Below are 12,023 nucleotides of genomic sequence, written 5' to 3' on the forward strand. Positions count from 1 at the left end.
GAGGAGCGCCATCATTGTGAACTTCGGTAATGTCATGGGGAACATCATCACCGAATACTATCGTGGGAGTATTATCAGTTTTCTCTTCGGCTAAATTCTCATCTTGAATGTTCTCCTCAAACTCCTCCCCATCATCCGCATAACAGAGAATGCGTTGTTTACACACATGTCCCATCACCCATTTTTCGGGACAGTGCCAGCAGAGACCCAACCTGGACCGTTCTAACTTCTCCGCCTGAGAGACTCGTATTAGCGGCAGGCGTGGCTGCTTCGGAGTTTGACTGGTCACACGCGCGGGCTGACTGTACAGGTCCCGCGTTGGCTTTTCGGTGGAGTAGCAGGACTGGTGGGAGGCGGGCTGGACTCGCGCTCTCACCTCCTCCCGAGGGCGAGGTCGGTCCCAACACGTCTCCGAGCGTCGGGGACGGTCAACGGTCAGGTAGCCGCGGTCCTGCTGTTGCGCCGGTGGGTCCCAGCACGTTGGGCGGTGCCCCTGCGTTGCGGTTGTCGGGTAGCGATCAAACCCTAATTGGGTCTGATGATCTCCGCGATCAGATAGGTGGCCACCCCTCTCGATGTAGCCACCGCGGTGTCGGGGCCAAGCGTCTTGCGCGCAATCGCGGTACCCGATGGGCTGGTATCTCGGCCGTGGGCGACGATCAGGTGGATCCAAGTGGTGTGAGACGTAGGGTGATTCTGGATCAGGCCACGACGGCAGACGGAGTACTTCCACCCGGCTTCTTGGATGGTCCCAACTGGTTACAAGGTGAGGTTGGGCCGGCTGGTATGGACAGAATGGCTGTGTGGCCTGAGGGAAGTCGTATTGTCGACGGCGATAGCCGGCGTAGTCGTATGACATGTTGACGGACTGAGGCGTGGTTGTGGTGGTTGATGATCGTTTGACTTCAACGCGGCACGCGGGAATCCTTCCCGTCGGGCGTTGCAGAAGTAGTGTTGTCCTGCGGCTAGAGCTCGGCGGATAGGCGAGACTCGACAACCAAAGCAGTTGCCGTGCGCGGAATGTTTTCCGTCGGGCAGCGGTGTAGCTTCGGTTCGAGATGGTGGGAGGGTCAACTCTTAATGAAAGCACCAATTTGATAGGATAAACCCCTTATCGGGTTGATCGGCGTCCGTAGATCGGCGATCGATAGATGTTTGTCGCGGGCAAGTGCCCGTCGAGCAAGACGGGTTTCTCACTTGGAGAAGAGAATGAACGATAATATTGATATTCTTGATTGATTTCTCAAATGATTATAATAACTCCTATTTATAATGCTAATAATAACTTAATGAACAAGTCAGATAAGGAGCTTAGGGGATTTTTGGGTCTGACGGGATACTACCGTCGTTTTATTGCGGGATACGCGATGATTGCGGCTCCATTAACCGAACTACTCAAGAAGGATTCTTTCCGTTGGTCTCCGAAGGCGGAGGAGAGCTTTATGGACTTAAAGACGGCAATGACGTCGGCCCCTGTCCTCCGACTGCCTGACTTCGATCGCCAGTTTTGTATAGAGACCGACGCGTCAGATCTTGGCATCGGAGCAGTATTGTTGCAAGATGGCCACCCTATAGCCTATTTCAGCAAGAAATTGGGCCCCCGTCGTCGGGTGGCGTCGATATATCACAAGAAGTTGTACGCCATTGTGGAGGCGGTACAAAAATGGCGACTGTATCTCTTGGGTCGTGAATTCGTGATTAGAAGCGATCAGAAGAGCTTGAAAGAATTGTTACAGTAGATCGTTCAGACTCCGGATCAACAGCTTTATGTGAGGAAGTTAATGGGGTACAAGTTCACGATTGAATACAAAAAAGGGGCGACCAACCGCGCGGCTGACGCTTTGTCACGCTGCGCAGAGCCGACCGAGGCCGAGCCTCCGGTCGATGCAGGGGGCGGGGAGTTCGATAGCGAGCAGGCTGACGGAGTTCTTCTGGCAGCGGCCGCCTGCCCGGTTTCACATCTGATCGACTTATTGCGGCGTGAGATGGTCTCGTCTCCGGAAATGCGGGAATTGACCAAGGAAATAAAGGAGGGTTGCGCCCAGCCTCATCTTTCGTACGTGGACGGCTTGGTCTACTACAAGAGGCGCATATTTGTGGGATCCCGATCGTCCGCTCGCACGCCAATCCTGACGGAATATCATTGTTCTCAGTCGGCGGGACACCCGGGCTTTGAACGAACCCTGCGAAGGGTGACGGCCGAGTTCTACTGTACAAATATGAAGAAAGAGATTCGTCGTTTCGTCGAAGCGTGTGTTGTATGCCAGACCACTAAGTATTCTACGCAAAAACCGGCAGGTTTGCTACAACCACTACCGATTCCTTCCCAGGTTTGGGAGGATGTGTCGATGGACTTCATTACGGGACTTCCACCATCGCGTGGGTACACGGCCATCATGGTCGTCGTCGATCGCTTGTCCAAGTACGCCCACTTTGCAGCCCTGCCAACACGATTCGACGCGTTACGGGTTGCGCATTTGTTTGTGAATACAGTGGTCCGACACCATGGATTCCCCAAGACGTTGGTTTCAGATCGCGATTCAGTGTTCCTAAATAAGATTTGGGAGGAAATTATGCGTCTAAGTGGGACTAAGTTAAACTTCTCAACGGCATACCATCCCCAGTCGGATGGCCAGACGGAGGTAAGGAATAGGGGGCTCGAGCAGTATCTGCGCGCCTTCGCGGGCAACCGACCGTCGAAGTGGACGAATTTTTTGCCGTGGGTGGAACTAGCCCTTAATTGCTTCCATCATGCGGGTCTAGGCACGTCGCCTTTCAAGGCGCTATACGGAAGGGACCCGCCAAGCTTGGTGTTTGCGCCCCCATCGGCCGCGACGCCGCCGGCAGTGGCGGATTTGATACGCCAGCGGAGTCAGTTGTTGGTGCAGCTTCGTGAGAATTTGGTCCGCGCATAGCAAAGGATGCGTGACTCGGCGAACAGGCATCGGCGTAACGTGGAGTTTGTGGTAGGGGATAAGGTGTTGCTCAAACTCCAGCCTTATCGACAGCATTCCATCGCGCGGCCATTATCGGTGAAGTTGGCTCGGCGGTATTATGGTCCCTTTAAGGTGGTTGGACGGATAGGGCAGGTCGCCTATCGGCTGCAGCTCCCGGAGGGCAGCAGGATCCATAACGTCTTCCACGTTAGCCTCCTTCGGCCTTTTGTGGAGGGCGACTCGGCGAGTATTGGGGGTGATTTGCCGACGGAATTCTTTGGTGAGCGACCAGTGGTGTACCCTGTGCGAGTATTGGAGAGGTGGATGCTATGGAACGGGGATCAGCCAAGGGAACATGCGTTAGTTCGATGGTCGGATGGGACAGAGTCGCCGACATGGGAGCCCTTGGAGACGATCCGGCAGAACTTTCCGAATATCCTCCTTGAGGACAAGGACGTGGCTATGGAGGGGGGGTTGATACTGTAGGGCTTGGCAGCGGATGCGTGCGTTTCGACGGATCACATAATACGGATCTATTTAGCAGATTATTTAGACAAAATCTATTCGCGTAATTGTCACATGTATCATGCTCATAACTTGAATTTTATACATGCTTTAGAACAAATAAATCCTAAAACATGCTTGCTACGGAGTTAGCCAATTTACCTCGTTGATTCTCCAAAGAATCGTCGATTGCTTGCGCCTTCTCCACGATGATCTTTAATACTAGACCACAGATCTTCTGACTGGTGTCCCGAACTGTATTCCGACATCAGGGTGGGCTGATCTTATCGAAACACTAGGACTCGTATAAAGAAGACAGAACTTTCTCACGGAGGAGGAGCTGAAGAACTCACAGAGGACAATTCTTCAAGAAAATCGTTCCTCCCTCAAAATATGAGGGTGGACGAAAATTTCATAATGAAATTCATCATCTATTTCTGTCTCATTTATTCTCCTAATTATAATAGTTCATATTGGGCCCAGTCAGGGATCTATGGAAGGTTTTGGATATGGGCTCCCCCAATTAGCTTTTTACTAATCAAATTGAACCCATAATTTAATACAAGCTTATATTGGAATATTACGAGCAGCCACTACAGACGTAATATTGAACTCCCCATCCAAATCCGAAATTATAAGTATTCCGGTTTTCCATGTTGTTTATTATTCATTTCCCGCGCTTAAGATATAAATGCCCATTAATTAATTAAAGTCTGCTATGGACTTAATTAATTAACATCTTATTAACTCCAAGAGTAGATTTAGCAAGAAACACTTATTTATTATTCATAGAGTAATAAAACTCCAACTGGCCAGTTTCCGAATAATAAAACCTTGTTCAAGCTCCTCTTGAGGACATTATCAAACGAGACTCACCTCACGCACGATTCAACATAATAGCAATCCTAGCACCGCTAGATAATGATCACCACTACCCAATATACCTGGATCGTTGGGTGACGAAAAACCCGCACCTTTAGTAAGTCAAAGTAGTAGATACTCAATATCGTATGCTCAATGCTAACGTACATTGATTAAGAAATAGATATTTATCAAGACCTCGTCTTTCAGTAGATAGCATAAAGACACGTCTTGCTGTTAGATCCATTCAGTGCTATACCACACCAATGTCATCTTATTTCAGTAAGGCTTAGAAATAATCGGACTGACATTGCAACCTTTCAAGATAGGTAGCCAAAGCCTATCTAGGTTGTGAAATTCTTCTTTTTCTTTTGCAAAGCATTGCATAGAACCGACTGTAGTTACCTTAAAGTGGACGACGCCCACAACCAGTCTACTAAGCAAAAGACTTAGGCTTTGTTTACTTCTTATGCATTTAAATGTTTATAAAACATCTCATAAACGCACAAGCAAACACAATGTAATAATATACTGATTCTATTCGTGCGAAATGCTCGAATAATACTGAATCGGGTCAAAAGTGGATTGTAGAGTTTTTACGTATACATGCAACGTTCTATTCGTGCGAACTCTCGCTCGAAACATGCTTTTCAGTATACTAACCCTAACAATCTCCCACTTATACTCAAAACATGCTTTCGAGTATACCCACTGCCAAAAACTCTCCCACTTATACACAAAGCAGGTATTGGAGCTAGATATATCGAACTACCACTCATTTCACATCATGTTTGAAACGTGTTGCCACAAAGGCATTTTTCAGTGAAAAATCTACTTGGTTGTTCTCTGATAATATCTTTTGCGTCACTATGTCTTTGCTGCGTACTTGATCTTTAATTAATTTCATCTCTCTATGTGATTGCTTAGCTTATGATCTCGTGTTCCTCTTGAGTTAACCTTTGCTAGAGTAAAAATACTCATAGGTATACTCAAACTTACGATCAAAGCTACTAGGAGTATACTCCTAATATAAACACATAAACAGAGGATGACTTACTCGATCACTGATTAGTCATAAGACTTAGTCAGTGTAACCCTAAGGACATTACATGAATGACTGGTAAACTAGAATATAGCGATTAGTCTTTCTCAAGTACTATGGTATATTCATTACCTCAATCAAAATCCTTTGCCATGGTTAATATGATATATACTTGCTATGCAAAAGCACAACTAATATCAAACTTAGTACACATCATAGCATACATGAGACATCTATCTGCAGAACTAGTCTCATAATTCTTGTTCTCACTAAGCGTCAAACGACACTTGACTAGAGACAAGACAATTCCATCTTGAAAGGTAGAAACCTTTGTATGGAAATTCTAATGCTAAAATGTTCCAAGCTATGTGTAGATATAGGATTCCTAAGAGAATCTCAACATTCTTTCTAGCAATCTTAAAGACTTTAGATGCTTAGAATGTAATTAGTTTCTCTATAATCCTTTATCTTAAACTGGGTAGACAACCAGTTTCCTACGCTAGATGCCAATCTTAGTTGTTTGCAACTTTTGTAGATTTCATCATCGTAGAGTACCAATAATACCATATTTAATGCACTTTCAACTTCCTTGTGCTTACTACACATTTAAAGAGCACATGTCAAATTCCAAACATTTGACAATCTCGACAAAACACTTATCTCTGATTTAGATGCTTGCCTAAGACCACAAAGATCTTCATAAGCTTCTAATCATGTGTTTCTTGCCCTCTATTACATACCTATTAGGATGTTCCATGTAGATGATTTCTTCAAGACTTCTATTAATAGAAAGCTGTCTTGACAATCATGATACATACATTCTAATTATGTAAGTGCTGATAGACAATAGGATTAAACAAATCTTGGCACAACGACAGCGAGAAGATGATATTTCTCTTTGGGCATAGCCCATTGTCATTGTCTTGCCATTTGAGATCCATTTTTACATTTGCAAATATACTAGCTCCCACTGACTGACACAGCCTGTAGGTAGTGTTGCAAGTCTTGTAAAACATGTTGCCTATCTAAGATTGTAGTTTGGAATCTATCACCTTTTCAAGGATGAATATCCAAATGAACCAATTATACATTGTAGTTAAAGGGAGTATGTTCAAGTTAATCTAAGACCGAGTCTTTCGACACTCTTAGACTCATGAACTTGTCATGTTCCTGGGAACGCTCCCACTACGACATGGTTCTAACAATCTTAGGTGTTGAAGTTGATTTTATAAGTGCAAAAGTTTCTAATGGTATGACTCTTTGGTAATATGGAAAATCCGATATCTCTCTATGTCCTGAGAGTTATCACGCTGTTAGGCTTTTAGTTCTATTCTTGATCTTCATACAAGAATTATATCTTTGAAGATTACAGAACTTATAATCTTACATCATTTGGGACAACCTTAAAACATACCTCAGTACTCAACTCCAATTACTTGGATACCTTTCCAACATGCGTTGGAACAACATTACACCTTGAGATGTGCTAGACTAGAGTCACTCTAGTCCACAACTCGCGTTTTGTAGAAGGTACTGATGATGGTAGTTTCTTTAAGGTGTATCTAACGCTTATCCCATCAATGATAAGATTTTCATGAGTACAACTCATCACTTGATCAAACTTGTCTTAGAAAGACTTCGATTCCTTCTTACATAACTATCCCACTTCTTTGAAAGAATGCTTGGATTCGTTAATGGAGATTAGACTCCCACTACTGATCATAAGGCTTTGCCTGTCTTCTTATTGGTGTAAATCATTGAGACTTGCTAGTCTTTCTACGTTGCACTTCTATAATTATTCTGAATCAAATGATTCTAACTCATAGTGCATCGAATAGACATTCTCGACTTTCAAGCTATTTAACAAACAAATTGTTAAAATCTTGATAGTCTAGATCAGTTTGAACAATAGCTAAGTATTTTCTTGGCCTTAAGACTAAGAGCCATAAATACTTTATCATTCATTGTTTAAGAAGTTGATGTGTTATTTAATACTCAATCTTGTTGCATCTATATTGTTTCAATACTATGATGCGTTAAACATCAACCATAAAATAATAATTGAGCATTAACAGCTCCCACTGCAACAAAAAGCCTAAGTGGATCAAGATCTCTTACTTAGAAGTGCATTTTCAAGTAAGTCATTGTCCTTCTTGTAAAGAGGTCAATCTAACTTACAAAGCATCTTCACTCGCTTTAAACAAACTTTGATGACAATTCAGGCTCTCTCATTTCCATATCTAGTCTTTTGTTCAAATGAACTAGGACATAGGAAAAATATAGCCTATACGAATTCGTCATCTATCATGTTACTTTCCTCCAACAGTAATATAATGACTAATATTCTGAAGGTTTTCTACTTTTCGGTTAAACCTTCTTTTAGTCATTTCTTATTACTCAAGGCGATGACTTGAGTCAGAAACTATTTGAGTGATCAAAAGATTCCTCAAAATATTCTGTCCATCTAGGATATTCCAATCGAATCATCTTGACAGATTCTATTGATATCCATCTTTCATCGTCACTAACCAAGACTTGTCATGCTACTTAAAAGAAAATAGCTTGACCTTAATCCTTAAAGAACTCGTCAAGTACATGCAAAAATGCATTCTCGAAGAATCTTCGTGGAATTACGTCGAGGAAATAGAGGACATGAATCATTGAGTATAAACTCCAAGTTTTAGCGATGAGAATCTTATCCATTTACATTTCCAGTCTACATAATTTTGGCATTCGAGTTTATTTCTTTAAAGATCGCAGACAAAATATGAATGACATAATGAACATTTGGCATATAAACTTATTATCACATACTTATGCTCAATACATAATCGCAAATGACCACAAAACAATTATGTATCTTGCAACTGTAAAATTAAAATTTTGTACCCTCCAGAGGAAGTCAATACGCATTAAAATTTTACAATTTTACTGGTCACAACACCGACGAATAGTCCAGAGACCGCAGCACGGCATGGCCGCCAAATGTTGCCTAAGCAAGACCACCGAATTTAGCATTACAAAGTCTCATTTCTACAACACACTCCCATAACAATGCTCATGTGCTGCTAACAAGATCAAGCTATCTCATAAATCCTGTGTGAACTTCTGAATCTCGCAGTTTCTTAGGATTATTGTCCCCACATAGCAGGTGGCGATAATATTGGAAACCACATTCTAGTTCATACTATTTATTTTTGAGAAGTCCGCCCTCATGAACTCGCTATTTCTTAGGATTATTGTCCCCACAGAGCAGGTGGCGATAATATTAGAAAAAAGCTTCATAAATTGCAGACCAATTGATGGAGACCATATACAACGCACTTGTTGTAATTATCGCTTAGATATTTTATATGGTTTCTGCTTAATTATCACATAAGCAGATAAGACAGATAATCCACTTAAAATAGATAAACACCAAATAAACAGATAATTCCATTTAATGCATGGCATTTAACCACACTGGATAATTAACGACATTATTTAATCTACTCAAGGGAGATTCAATTAGGATTTATCAAGATAGTGTTGACTATCTAAATCCACTTAGGATTATTCTAGATTTTATTTCGATAAAATCTAATCCTTCAACTCAAGATAATGTTGATCTAGGATTATCTGTATTTAAATCGTTCTAGGATATTACTAGATAGAAACGATTCCATCATAATCCATACGATGAATAAAATCCAATCAACCTAGATTTATACAAATCTTTAATTCTATTTAGAATAGACATCTAGAATATATCATATATTACTTAGGATTTCTTAGATAAATAAGTTTATCTAAATCCAATTAAATAAGGATTTTCTTATATATTATCTTTATCCCAATCTATCTAGGATATAATACATAAGATAAGGATAACTTGGATTAATGTTTATAGTAATCCATCTAAGATTTGTCTTGATAGAATTAAATCTATTCAAATCTATAGGATAAAATAAATTAATATAAATATTAATCCTAATTCATCTAGGATTTATTCTTGGAGTTAATCCATATAAATCCAAAGAATTAGATAATATTATATTATAATTATTCATATCTATCTTAGATTTATCTAGGAACAAATCCATACAAATCTATAAGATAAGAATAAAATATTATATTATCACTATCCAAATCCAACTAGAATTTATATATGAGTAAATTCATATAAATTCACAGGATAAGAATAAAATAATATTATCATTATCTAAATCCATCTAGGAAATATCTAGGAATGAATCTATAGGATATAGATAAATGATTAGATTATTATTTTCCAAATATAACTAGGATTTAATCCAGGAATAAAATCCATATAAATCCAATAAATAAGGAAAGAATCTAATTAATCCATGATTTGATATTAAATCAAATATCATATAATATATTAAATCCACAAAAGATATATTCAAATCTTATCACCATATTTATCTTGAATCTAGATGAATATTATGAAACTATTAAATTATTCTCATCCATATCATCTAGGAATAAAATAATATTATTTATTTCCATAGATATAGATAATAATATAAATATTCCTAAAATCTAGGCAAATCTTCCAAAAAGATTTTATTTCCCTTAAATAATAATATTTTAATGATATCTTTTAATAAAATAATTAAATTATCATCAAAATAATCCTTCATCGTTATCTCATCGTACGAGGTTCGCACGAACGATGAACGACGAAAGTCCGACGAGTTCGTCGTCGGATCACGACGCACCCAGCGTCTCGGCCAGGTGACGCGTCGGGTGGTTCGGTTTCTCGGCCAGCCCGTCGCCTCCGTCTGCGGCCAGCGTCGCGCACAAGGCGCGGATGCTCTCGGCCTCTTCGGCACGTCGGGCGACGCGGTTGCTCGGCCAGGGCTTGCGCGGTGGCGCGGCTCCTCTCGGCCAGTAGTTCGTCACCCGTCTCGGCCTTTCCGAGCCACGGTGCTCCCACTATCTCGGCACACGGCGCGCAACACGGCGCGTCTGTCTCAGCCAATAGCTCGGAGTTTCGTCTCGGATCTTCCGCCAAGGGATCGGCCTGGTGTCACGCGGTGTCTCGGTGGTTCTCGGACGAACCACCACTCCGCGCCTAGCACCGCCACGTCGGCATCGACCCGGGGTCCGTCTGGGGCGTGTGGTCGCGGCCGGCGGCGCGCACGAGCCCCACTCGTCTGCGCGTCGCCCCGTGATCACGGCTCCCCGGCTCCCACTGTCTCGACGTCCCTGTCTCGATCGCGCGTGGTGCGATCCGTCTCGGCGCGAGCACCGACGGGTCACACGTCTCGTGCGTTCGATTAATTCAAGTTCTTTGATTCGATAGTTCTTGAGTTCATCATGCATAAAAATTAAACAAAACACCAAGAACATGCTTCGCAATTAATTAACGCATGCATACATGAATTTCGCGAAATTTAAATCCAAATAATCAGAGCCAAAGACTGGCTCTGATACCAATTGTAGGGGTTGGCAGCGGAAGCGTGCGTTTCGACGGATCACATAATACGGATCTATTTAGCAGATTATTTAGACAAAATCTATTCACGTAATTGTCACATGTATCATGCTCATAACTTGAATTTTATACATGCTTTAGAACAAATAAATCCTAAAACATGCTTGCTACGGAGTTAGCCAATTTACCTCGTTGATTCTCCAAAGAATCGTCGATTGCTTGCGCCTTCTCCACGATGATCTTTAATACTAGACCACAGATCTTCTGACTGGTGTCCGAACTGTATTCCGACATCAGGGTGTGCTGATCTTATCGAAACACTAGGACTCGTATAAAGAAGACAGAACTTTCTCACGGAGGAGGAGCTGAAGAACTCACGGAGGACAATTCTTCAAGAAAATCGTTCCTCCCTCAAAATATGAGGGTGGACGAAAATTTCATAATGAAATTCATCATCTATTTCTATCTCATTTATTCTCCTATTTATAATAGTTCATATTGGGCCCAGTCAGGGATCTATGGAAGGTTTTGGATATGGGCTCCCCCAATTAGCTTTTTACTAATTAAATTGAACCCACAATTTAATACAAGCTTATATTGGAATATTACGAGCAGCCACTACAGACGTAATATTGAACTCCCCATCCAAATCCGAAATTATAAGTATTCCGGGTTTCCATGTTGTTTATTATTCATTTCCCGCGCTTAAGATATAAATGCCCATTAATTAATTAAAGTCTGCTATGGACTTAATTAATTAACATCTTATTAACTCCAAGAGTAGACTTAGCAAGAAACACTTATTTATTATTCATAGAGTAATAAAACTCCAACTGGCCAGTTTCCGAATAATAAAACCTTGTTCAAGCTCCTCTTGAGGACATTATCAAACGAGACTCACCTCACGCACGATTCAACATAATAGCAATCCTAGCACCGCTAGATAATGATCACCACTACCCAATATACCTGGATCGTTGGGTGACGAAAAACCCGCACCTTTGGTAAGTCAAAGTAGTAGATACTCAATATCGTATGCTCAATGCTAACGTACATTGATTAAGAAATAGATATTTATCAAGACCTCGTCTTTCAATAGATAGCATAAAGACACGTCTTGCTGTTAGATCCATTCAGTGCTATACCACACCAATGTCATCTTATTTCAATAAGGCTTAGAAATAATCGGACTGACATTGCAACCTTTCACGATAGGTAGCCAAAGCCTATCTAGGTTGTA

Source organism: Salvia splendens, chromosome 16, assembly GCF_004379255.2.
Source record: "Salvia splendens isolate huo1 chromosome 16, SspV2, whole genome shotgun sequence".
Lineage (NCBI taxonomy): Eukaryota > Viridiplantae > Streptophyta > Magnoliopsida > Lamiales > Lamiaceae > Salvia > Salvia splendens.